Here is a 12,196-nt window from a genome sequence, read left to right on the forward strand (position 1 = left end):
CTCTCTCTCTCTCTCTCTCTCTCTCTCTCTCTCTCTCTCTCTCTCTCCCTCTCTCTCCTCAACACATTGAACAATATTCTGTTCTCTGTGGACTGACAGCAAATTGACAAACCACAGCAAAATTGCTGCTATACTGAACCTGGGAGATAAAATGGCTGAGTGACAGGCGGGACTAATCAGTTCATAGGTAAAAATCAAGATTGGATTTGATGAGGGGATTTCTTGGTCCGTGGTGGATTCAATCCTCTTTTCAATATACTGAAAAGCCATTTTTTTTTTGCCAAGTTTGATTTCCATTATTCCCCAACCCTGGCTCTGTCAGTCTTGTGCAAGGAGGTTTCTCACTGCTGGCTGTCCCCAACTCTGCAGGTAACCAAAGAACTGGAAGGAAAGAGTCAGAAGTAACAAAAGAGAAGGGAAGATAGATTAAATGGCTGTTCCCCTGTGAAATCTATTTGGGAACCTATTATTAGTCATGGTAGTGGTTAGTTGTGAAAAGAAAATATAGAAGACGTCACATCATGAGGTGCCACCAACACTGTTATATTAAAGTTAGATTCTGACATTCAGTTGGCATCTGGCCATCTTGCCATATCACTAATAATAGCAAAACGAAATGAATGATGATCATTTCAACCTTGGAATTCCTTTGCTCAACTCACTGAAACCACTGGTTCTTGCTCAGGTGGTTATTTTCATGTCCACATCAGAAGTTTTCAATCAAAGGGTGTTTCCTTGCCCTGGACAAACTTTGGCTACATAATCTCATGAACTTTTCCTCTACATTTTCATTTTCTTTTGGGTTTGAATTTGTGTTTTGTTTTGTTTTGTTTTGGTGGGAATTGAACTCATGGTCTTAGACATGTTAGGTGAAGGCTCTATTTCTCTGCTGTACTCCTCTACTTCCTCTACTTTGTTAAGGGCTTCTGTTAAGCAAGTTGCACCTTGAGTAAAAGTATCCCTGCCTTCCTCCATTTCTTTTCCTATCTTATTGCTGACCTGCAGGGCTTTCCTAGGTTGCTTTTAAGAGATAAACTGTCAATCTAGGTCCCCAGAGCTTCCTTGGTGATGCACACAGTAATGTGGCTACCAGTGATACAGGTAGAGTCTTTGTATTTCCTCTGAAGAACTGATGGACTATGTGCTATTCAGGTCACTGATGTTTTAAGGACACAAACCCAGCAGTTTGAGACTGTGAAGGACTTAATCACCTTTTATCACAAGATTAACCATTGAAGTTCTGATCAGAATTGCCTTTTTAGGAACCAGCTAGTACTAAGACATTTATTATAAAATCAACATTTCTAATCATATCGTTGTCTTGCAGTAGCGGCCACCTTCAACTCTTCTGTGTGTCTTCTATTACCTGTATACGTAAGCAGATGCTTGCATTCTTGTTTGATTTGTTTAACAAGGAATTATGAGGCCCTCCTATAGATTTAGATAGTGAAGAAAATAGTAAAAGTCACAGTCCTTTGGGAGTTGACATCTTCATTAGAGAGGAACAATGAGCAAAGTAGAGAGGTGAAATACATAGCATTTGGTAGTACTAAGGAAAAAAAAGAAAGCAAGAGGGAGAGAGACCAAAGGGTGACATTGTCTATGGATGCAGGAGCGATGTACAATTTGAATGAATAATTAAAAACCTGGAAAGACTGACTCACAAGGCTATTTGAGCTTGATATTTGGAAGCATAGAAAACCAAAGATAGAGAGAGATAGAGATGGAGGTGGAGATGATAGAGATGATAGAGATGATATAGAGATGATGATGATAATGATGATGAGAGAGAGAGAGAGAGAGAGAGAGAGAGAGAGAGAGAGAGAGAGAGAGAGAGAGAGAGCGCTCCTATATGGGAGTATATGAAATGTAGTCTGAAAACAAAATCATTTGGGAAGCTCAGAACAAGGCTGGAGGTGAATGAGCAGATATGAATGGCTGACAACAGCATCAGAGAGGATTTAGGTGTTTGCAAACAGAACCTGGAGGACATTTTCATGGTCAGGTTCTCCAGCTTTCTCTTTGAGTGAGAGGGGAATGTGACTTGACTTTGGTTACTTTGTGGAATCTTTTATCTTCCATCCTTCTTCACCCCTTTTTTACTCTTTCAACTCCTTAACACTGGATAGGAGAGAAAAAAGGATAGGGGAAAATGGAGATAATGTTATCATTAAACTACTTCCTGCAGATTGGGGGCATCTAATTCCTTGGGTAAAGTTTATTCTTCACCATAAGAATAGCTAATTTATTCTTTCTTTTTTGCCCACAACTACTTAACAAACCAACAACAACCACCAACCAACCAACCAACTCACAAACAACAACCCAACAACAACAACTGTGTCTATCAGGGCTGTAGCATCTATACACTTTCTAAAATGTCTCCAGAATTCCAAATGTTGCAGAAACTGTCTGGCCCTGGCGAAATCATGCCCCCACACAAGGCAAATCTTCGTCAGCTGCTGTGGACAATGTGAAGCATCCCTATATCCTATATCTGGGATTAAAATGAAAACATATGCTTATAATATTTCTGCATGTTTTAAAAAATCAAAATGGCAACATTGTCGTTACAGGGGAGCCTGTTTGTTGTTAGAAGCCAGGAAGTCCACAAACAAGATCTTACAAAGTGCCTGGCTGGTTCCTAGAGTTAGAACAGGGAGAAAGAAGGAAAAGGCACTGATAAGGATGCTATTTCAGGACATCCAAGAGGTGATGAAGACCAGGATAAAGGACAAATGTGTTATGAAAGTGAAAGTTGCTAAGCTTAGCTGATTGATTGAAGGTGTACAGTTATAAAGAGGGATTTGGGGTGACGCAGGCTTTTGGGCCTGAGGAAATGAAAGAAACGGTTTCTACAAAGGTAATAAAGAATTTAGAGAAAACAAGTGTATGAGAAAAGAACCACTGTTTACTTTATAGAGGTTGGTAAACTTTGAAATGCCTCATGGGTAAGGTGACCGTCACTTGACCAGCCTAGAATGTTTATGATCATACTGTTTTCATGATCTCATGTCTTAATATCTTGATAATATTTTATCTTACCATTTGTCAGCATCTTTTTTTGCTCTCAATGTGAAGCTATTTGGATGCTACAATGCTGCTATGTTCCTGTTGGATGTGTGGCTAAGTAGGTTGAGGACAGAGGAGAGTACAGAGTTCAGATAAAAGTTGTGCTGGATGTAAGAAATTGGGATGGGGGACAATCATCAGATGAATATGAACATGCAACAGAGTCTGGGGATTAGTACCCCATAAGGAAGAAGCCAATGGACAAATGCTACACTTCTGGTAGCAGTTATGGTTTGTGGAGGGCAATGGTGGGTTTTGTTTCTAAAGAGTATGGGAAGAGAAGGTCTGTTTAGTCCTAAAAGCTGATAGTTGTTTAGATACTGAGTTCTGACCATGGCAAATGGAAACTGCAAACTTCTGTCTCCTGTCTTCCTCCATTCAAGAACTTGGTCTGCCTCCTTTTGAGTGTCTCTTGCTGCACTGCTACATGGCAGTTTTTATTTGTATGTGTGAAGTACACAGCCTTTGCTACTTAAAAGTTTTTATGCAATGCATGGCATTCACTGCTGACTTAACTATGTTAGAACTAGGCCTTATTTTCTTAATTTACCTCTCATTGATTTTTCCCTGAAGTTTAAATTTAAGTAAAAGTTAAAGTTTAAGTAAGTAAAAAAAAGTTAAAAGTTTAAGTTAAGTAAAAGTAAGTTTAAATTACTTTAATTTTTTTTATTTCTATGTTTCTCTGTCTGTATATGTGTGCCGCATGCCACTTATGTATAGACATGAGAAGAAGGCATCAATTCTCTGAAGCCGCAGGTATAGATAGTTGTGACCCACCTAACATGTACAGAACTTGGGTCTCTGCAAGAGTAGCATGCATCTTAACCACCGAGCCATCTCTCCAACACCTCAGTTAGTTTTTAACTTTGAAAAATGTGAATTGTGTGTGCTTACATGTGTTTATATGCATACATGTACATATACATGGGGTGTGGGGAGATTAAAGGTTGACACAGGGTATCGTCCTCTGTTGCTTTCTGTCTTTTGAGGCAGGGTCTCTCACTGAACCCAGACCTCCTTGATTCATCTGAGCAGGCTAGCTTGGTAGCCCCAGGCATCTGCTTGCCTCTGCCTCACAACACTAGGGCTTTACCAACATTACACTTCCACACAGCTGCCAGGGATGCTAACTCAGGTCTTCATGCTTGTGTGACATGCACTTTACCTACTGAACCAACTCCTTTTAAAATGTTTTCGTGTAATTTTCTTTGTATTTGTAGATCATATTCACGTTAATAGAATGATTAAATGTGTTAACTCCACTCTCGTTTTCCTTTGAGGATTTCACTCTGGGAGTTTATGTCAGCTTTTCACAGTTTGTGGAGAGACAGAAAATAGGAGCACACTTACCATTTTCAGCAGTGAGTTGACCTTCTATATAAAACCTAGCTAGAAAGGAGAAAGGCATACAAAAGAAATCCTATTTTATGTACATCTTTTAATTATATAAAAGTGCATTTGAATGAGCCAATAAACCTATGCTTCTATGTAAGCTTCCATATACCTATATTGAGATGAAAACAAATGTGTATGCTGGGTCAACCTCTTTAAAGACAATCTTGAAGTGTGTTAAAAAAGAAACCCACTTATTGGTAACATTTTCTTTTCTTGAGAGCACTCACTGAGTCAGGAAGCTCAACCAACTATTTTAGCTGCTACTATTTTTTCTGAGTGGCAGGAGGCAGGTCTCTCTCAGCCTTGTTCACTGTGCTGCAGTCTGTCTCTGTCCTCCTGGAACAAAGGGTCAGGTCTAGATATGTTTTATATAAACAGCCACAGGTCTCCTCCCAGGGACAGAATCCAGTGTCATGAGGTTCATATTCTAAACACTGTCCCCTGGAGATTAGTGTGCTCAGTTTCCAAGGAGAGCAGGTAGGGCCTCTTTGGAATCAAAGCAGAGTTGTAGGAGCCACGGGGGCCACATTGATTGGACACAGATCTGGCTAAGATTCTCAATGCTAGTTTTTCTACTTTCCACAATTTCCCATTGGGCAGCCATTTCTCATGGCACTGATCACATTTTAAACAGGGTATTTGGTAATGAGGATGCCAACTTTCTGGAGTTACAAGGGAACTGAATGCACTAAGGCATGTAAAATACCTACAAGTGCCTGGATTATGATCAGAATTCAGGACACAGTGCAGACTATTATTATTTTAATCTATTTATTCTTAAAATCATTGAAAATTGGGTTGATCATTTTTATTCACATGTCCAGACTCTTTGACAATCAGCTCAAAGGATCCTTCAGAATCATTCACTGGTGAGTTGGAATGCTTTCGTTTTAGATTTAAAAATAATTTTGTGCTCTCTAACTTAATAAAAGTATACTGATAGTATGTAAATATATGTTACACATACTTCTCTGTATGTAGATTTATGTGTCTGAAAGCTGAGTTGGCCAGTTAAATTATTCCAAGAGACTGAGAAAAATGATTTCCTCAAGATATTTACCTATTTTTCCCATGGAATAGTCTTAAATATTCTTGAAAAAAATAAAACTGGTTTACTCAAAAAGCATGTTTTTATGGTTTACCTATGGGTATGTACATGCTTAGAGAAATATATGGTTTTCTAGTGTGTGTACATGCTCTTTATTTTCTTCTTTTTTGTTTTTAATCAAGTGCTACCATGCTGCATATGTTGTCTGCAAGTTGTGTTTCTAGTCGGTGGTTTATTTTTGAGATTGATCCATGACGATTTGTGTAAACTTAACTCACTGCTTTTGACTGCCGAATACCACTCCAGAAAATAAATATGCTATATCTTATGTATTGGCAAGTTGTCTGGATTCCCAATTGTCTCTAAACTTAGGATCTTTCAAGAGGGGTGTCTGAGTCATGTAAGCACTTTGGCACCTCCCCGAAACTAGATTTCTATCCATTGCTTTCAACAAGTCCCTCTTTCTCCTGTGATGAGCTGTGTTTTCTTCCTTTGCCTCCTTGCAGACACCTGGCCAAGTGCCCTCAGCTCCCATCTCCTCCTTATTGGATGGAATTCTCTTGAAGTCAAAGCGGAGACCTCAGGCAAATGCCCAGAGGCATCCAGGTGCTTGGCCTGTCATTAGAACCTTGCGTGGCCAGATCTGCTTCTGAGAGAAGGTGGTCTGACGTGTTTCAGTTGCTCCCCTTGTCTACAGTCTTACTGCTATGAAATTGGACACCAGTGAATTGTTCAGGACATGTTTTGGGCAAGTAAACTCAACCATAAAATTATAAATACTAGTCATCCGAAGCTCTGAATGGTTGAGAGCAATAGCTAATTAAGGAGATTGTGCAGTACATTTTATTTGCAGAATGCCTTGTTGGAGAGACAGAGGCTTCTAGGCTGGCATCAGGTCAGCACAGAATCTTCTTCTCAGGGAAAACAGACTTCATGTTGCAATCCATGATGCTCTGAAATTTCTAATTTGAGGCTTTGTGAAGAGATGCACAATCTGGTGCTTCATGCTCCGTAGCTGGATCTGCTCAGGCCCATCTGCTCACTGGGAAAGACTGGAGGATGCTTTCTTTTCAGTATTTTAATTTCAGGTGTAGGTGTTTCAAAAAAGCAGCTACTAAAATCAATCCTCTTGCGACATGCGATGTAAATGTTTAAATCAAGTGACAGGATAGGTCTGGCTAGCACTGCATTCCTTCTAATGCTCCCTGCAGAAAGCCCTGGTGGACACAGGCATTTAAGACAGAGTGAGCTCCAGGCCTGCTTTTTCCCTGGAGTCGAAGGCATAGGAGGCTGATGGGGTCTGTGGCCCTGGAGCGGTCAGTGGAATGAAGTTCTCCTTTGGGGTTTTCAGATCAATCTCTGACTTTTGGTTTTTGGATTTCTGCTCACCTACTGGCTGTAGCTGTGAAAGAAGGTGCTTTTGTGCATGGCCACTTAAAATCTCCTGGGAATCATCCAGTTACCATCCAAGGCAAAAGCAAAGGTTGATGCTCTAGGACTGTGGTGCTTTTTTCTTTTTTTCCCTGAGTATCTTGTCAAAAGCTAAGTTTTATGTTTTTATCACTATTAGACTTATTTCTATCAGGATAGCTGGTATGTAAGAGCATCACCTCCTGCCTGATAATCAAAGAAATCCACTAACTAAACAAACAAATAAAAAACAACCCCACAAAATAAGCAAGCAAGCAAACAACAAAAATAAATAAATAAATAAATCCCACGAAAAATCCACAAAAAACAAACAAACCAAATCAAAACAAAACAAAAAACAAATAATAAAGAAAGCATGGTTCTAAGCTCCAGGTCACTACATATGGACTTTTTAAAAAAATTATTTTTCATGCAACAACTAAAACCAAAAACATAAATAAAAGCAAAACAAAACAAGTAATGAAAGCTGAGCTGGATGTGGCGGTGCACACCCTTAATTCCAGCACCTGGGAGCCAGAGACAGGTGGATCTCTATGTGTTTGAGGCCAGCCTGGTCCACAAAGCTAGTTCCAGGACAACTAGGGCTCTCACACAGAGAACCCTGGGTAATAAGGACATAACAAAAGAAACAAACAGAAGAAAGAAAAGAAAGAAAGAAAGAAAGAAAGAAAGAAAGAAAGAAAGAAAGAAATAAAGAGAGAGAGAGAGAGAAAGAGAGAGATAAAGGAAAGAGAAAAGAAGGAAAGAAGGAAGGAAGGAAGAAGAAGGCAGAGAGGGAGGAAAGAAGGGAGGAAGGAAAGAAGGAAAGCAAGCGAAAAATGAAAAAGAAAACAAGCAAGCATGCTAGTTCAAATCCTAGCTCTGTTGCTTTCTGTTCCTATGTTTAGACATGTTTCTTAAACAGTTCACCCTTGGCATCTTATCTGCTGCTGATGTAGACAGCATTCTGTGCATTGATGGAGGGAATAGATGGTGACTGTTGACACAGAGCCTGCTCTGAGCCTTCTCTCCCCTGATGTCAGCTCTGTTGAAGATGGCTATAACTATGCTGACACAGTTTAAAGCCTAGCAGTATGGCACCTCCATCTAGAAGAGAATGACACTTTACTTATTTCATGGCAAAGGATGATGCTTTTGTGAACTTACTTGGTGTATTTTTACCTTGAGATTGTGCCTCAGTTGTGTTTCCTTGTTAGTTCCCTCTCTTCTAGAACACCAGGGTATTTGTGTACTTGTCATTTTAACCAGACACTGGAATGGGTTAAGGATTATTTCATTTCGGGACAAGGTCGTATTGTGTTGCCCAGGCTGACTTGGAACTTTTGGACTCATAATCCTTTGTGCCTTATTCTCCCAAGTTCTGAAATTATAAACTTAGTCATCAGATGTGGCTAGGAGAAGGCAAACTAAGTTAAAATAGAATAACAGTCATTTGATATTTAGAAGGGTATTTGAGTCATTTTATTGAGAGTTTTGAAGCGAAAATTATGAATTTGGACTCTACAATGCATTCATAAAATAAAAATGATGGATTTGGGGATAATCTATGCCCAGCCAGCTTCCAGAAATGGTTAGGTGCCTGGTAGGAATGCCAATGATACTGGAACAGCTACAACACAGCTCATTTTTATAAGCAAGAGAGATCTGAGATGTTTTCTATTGGATGTTAAGATGTTCCTGTGTACTACTGTGTACTATGACTTATTCAAATTTTCTCACCGGTATATTTTGCTTACTGGTGTGTGTGTGTGTGTGGTATGTAGTGTGACCTGGCTACCCCTATGCTGTTACAAACTAGGCATTCTATAAATGCCCCAACAGGTCCACTTACACTCATCCTCAGTAACTGTATCTAGGCTCAAACCTTCTATGTCTGCCGTCTATGTGGCTCTGCAGTTAATTTACATAGACTACATTGTCCAGAAAAAGGCTGAACTCAGGCCTGCATTTCCAAGTGTCTGTTAGCAAGCCACTTTCTTTGTGTCATTGTCTCTGATAGGCTAAAGTCATTGAAGTTCACACTGAGACGAGGACAGTGACACCAGTCCACAGGCTAACTGAGTAGATTTGGGTCCTCACCTAATTCTTTCAGGCACTTGTTTTGGTTTTGGGTTGTTTTGTTTTTATTTTCATTTGTTTTAGTTTATAGCGTACTGTGGTATATGTTGATGAATCTTGAGAGCAGCTTAGAAGCATGAGCACAGAAGTCAAAGGAGGAATTGCTCTTCCCTCCCTCTGTTTCCTTGCAGAAATCCCCAGCTCTTCTCTTTCTCAGTATCTCTACTTTCCATTTCCTGCTTATCCCTGGCACTTCCGCAAGTCAGCCCAAGGTTCCTAGTGCCCAGGGAGTACCCAGAGGCCCTTATGCTCTCAGTGGAGCACAAGCTTGGCCCTCACCCTGGCAGCAGTAAGAAGGAATTATCGTCCTTTCTGAATCCTCTCTGTGAAGGAGAAATTGCCACTTGAAACTTTCTATGGAATTTCAGCTGGCTAATCAAATCACTTCAGCCTGTTTACTTTTAAAGGACTTAATTTTTTTAACTAATACATTAATGAATTAATTTATTCCAGATAGCCCACTCATATTTTAATCTGAGCTTTTAGAATGTAGTGCGCTTGTTGAATCAAAGCAAGGGTTGCTGTGGAGGGGACCTGGCAGCTTTCAGGTACTAGTATTAGAACAAGCTTTCCATGCTACTTAGGTGATGCTCTGCACAGCAGGCGCTCACCTGCCCATAATCTCACTGACTGAGTCTCTGACTCAGGGTACTACTGTGGCTGGGTGGCCTCAGTACAGTGCTGTGTCTATCCTATAGCAAGCTGTCACTATCGTCGTGGAACATAAAGGTTCTGTGACTCAGTCAGATTCATCTTCTGTCTTTTGCAGTTCTTAGAGCAGCAATTCTTTACCTGTGGGTTTCGAACCTCTTGGGTTGCAGTTCAGCTATTCTGCATATGAGAAATTTATATTATGCTTCATAACAGTAACAAAATTACAGTTACGTTTGGGATTGAGAATTCTCATTTCAGTCTCAGGCAGAGTTAACTTATGATATAAAAGACCACTTTCACCTTTCATGTTCTTTTTTTTTTAAATCCACTTTAAATCCCCATCACTGCCCCCCTCCTTAGTACCCCCTCCACAATCCCTACCCCTACTCACTCCCCTTCTCCTGTGAGAGGGTGGAGCCCCTCCCTGTTACATCAGGTCTCTGTGGGGCTAGGCACATCCTCTCCCACTGAGGCCAGACAAGGCAGCCCAGTTAGAAGAACATATCTCACAGCCCAGCAATAACTTTTGGGATAGCCCCTTCTCCAGTTGTTTGGGATTCACATGAAGACCCAGCTGAATATTTGCTACATGTATCAGAGGAGGCCTAGGTCCAGCCCATGTGTGCTTTTTGGTACTGTTAGTCTCTGAGATCACCAAGGGTCCAGGATAGTTGTTTCTGTTGGACTTCTTGTGGAGTTCCTATCTCCTTTGGGGCCTTCAGTCCTTTCCCCCAACTCTTCCATAAGTGTTCTCAAGCTCCATCAACTGTTTGGCTGTTATCTGTTTGCTTTGGTTTTGGGGGTGTGATTCTATTGTGTTTCTTTGATTGGGGGAAGTTGTTATTATATTGCATTTTTGTTTGTTGAGAAAGAAGTTGAATGGTGTTAGAGGGGGAAATGATCTGGAAGGACCAGAGGGAAGGGAAGAATAAGATTAAAATACATCTAATTTTAAAAATAGTTTTAAGTAATAAAATATAATAATCCTAATCATAATAAAAAGGAGAAAATGTCTCTGGAAGATCAGGTTGTTAACAGACAAGCCTGTAGTGTCTTCTTAATTAATGATTAATGGGGTGGGGCCCAGCCCATTGTGGGTGGGAATCCACATGTCAGCATAGAATCCTCTTCTACATTGGAAGGAATTTTAGTGTTCATTAGTTCCTGGACTTTTTCCTCACAACGGGTTCCTTTGAAAATCTCAGCACAATCTTCTAAGGCAATAGTATATTATCACTTCTAGCCACATACCATTTTAAAAGAATGATAAAGTTGGTGAAGATAAGTTAATAAAAAATTTAAAAATTAATCCCTATCACTGCCTCCCTCCTTAGTACCCCCTCCACAATCCCTTAGATAGGAATTCTTAGATAGAAGAAAGGACCTGGCTCTATGTGGTCCGTCTTACATTAGAGAAAACCAAGGGACATTGAAGTAATAGTATGTCCTTAGGACTATTGTGCTGGCTAGTCTTTATTTTTTATTGGATATTTTATTTATTTACATTTCAAATGTTATCCCCTGTCCAGGTTTCTCATCTAGAAACCCCCCATTCCCCGGCTTCTATTAGGGCGCTCCCATATTATGTCAGCTTAACACAAGCTAGACTTATCTGAAAGGATGGAACATCAATTGAGAAAATGCCTCCATAAAATACAGCTGTAAGGCATTTTCCTAATTAGTGATTGACAGAGGAAGCTCCATTGTGGGTGGTGCTATCCCTGAGCTGTTGGTCTTGGGTTCCATAAGAAAGCAGGCTGAGCAAGCCAGGAGGAGCAAGTCAGTAAGCAGCACCCCATTCCCCCCATGGCCTCTGCATCAGCGTCTGCCTCTAGGTTGCTAGGCTGTAAGACCTCGAGAAAGTAATCCACTTTTTCCATTGAGGCTCCTTTTTCTGAAGATTCCACAACCTTCCCAGATACTACCCCCAGCTGGAAACCAAACAGCCAAACACATGAACCTTTGGGAGACATTGCACCTTCAAACCACATAGATGGTTTGTTTGTTCAGGATATCCAGGTGTACAGTTAGTGCCTCCTCCAAGAGGAGAAACCCTACTTCTCTATTTCCCAGTTGTATCATGTCCTAAACCAAGCAGCACCCATCCATCCCTGAGGCTTTGGTCCTAAGCAGAAGAAAACTGTAGCCTCCAACCCTGCACTGGCACAGCACCTGGAGAGGTTTGCTTAGAGTACTTCCAGGTCACAGAGGCGACTCCTGTATCCTATTGTGTGTGGAAATGATCAAGCTTCCACATCCATTCAATAAAGCAGGAAAATAGGTCATTTTGCTTTGACTGTCATTTTAAAGTCTGCCTCTGTAACAAGCAGTGAAACCTGCCTTCATTGAATTTAATATTGGATGGAACTGAGTTTCTGTGTGCTGATGGCATAACTCCAGGGAGTCACCCTAGCACTTGAACTTTAAATAGGTCTCTCATGCTGTATTCATTTCCCCATGCAAAGCACTCGTTCCTCT

The sequence above is a fragment of the Grammomys surdaster genome, unplaced genomic scaffold (genome assembly GCF_004785775.1).
Source record: "Grammomys surdaster isolate TR1022 unplaced genomic scaffold, NIH_TR_1.0 126546, whole genome shotgun sequence".
Classification (NCBI taxonomy): domain Eukaryota; kingdom Metazoa; phylum Chordata; class Mammalia; order Rodentia; family Muridae; genus Grammomys; species Grammomys surdaster.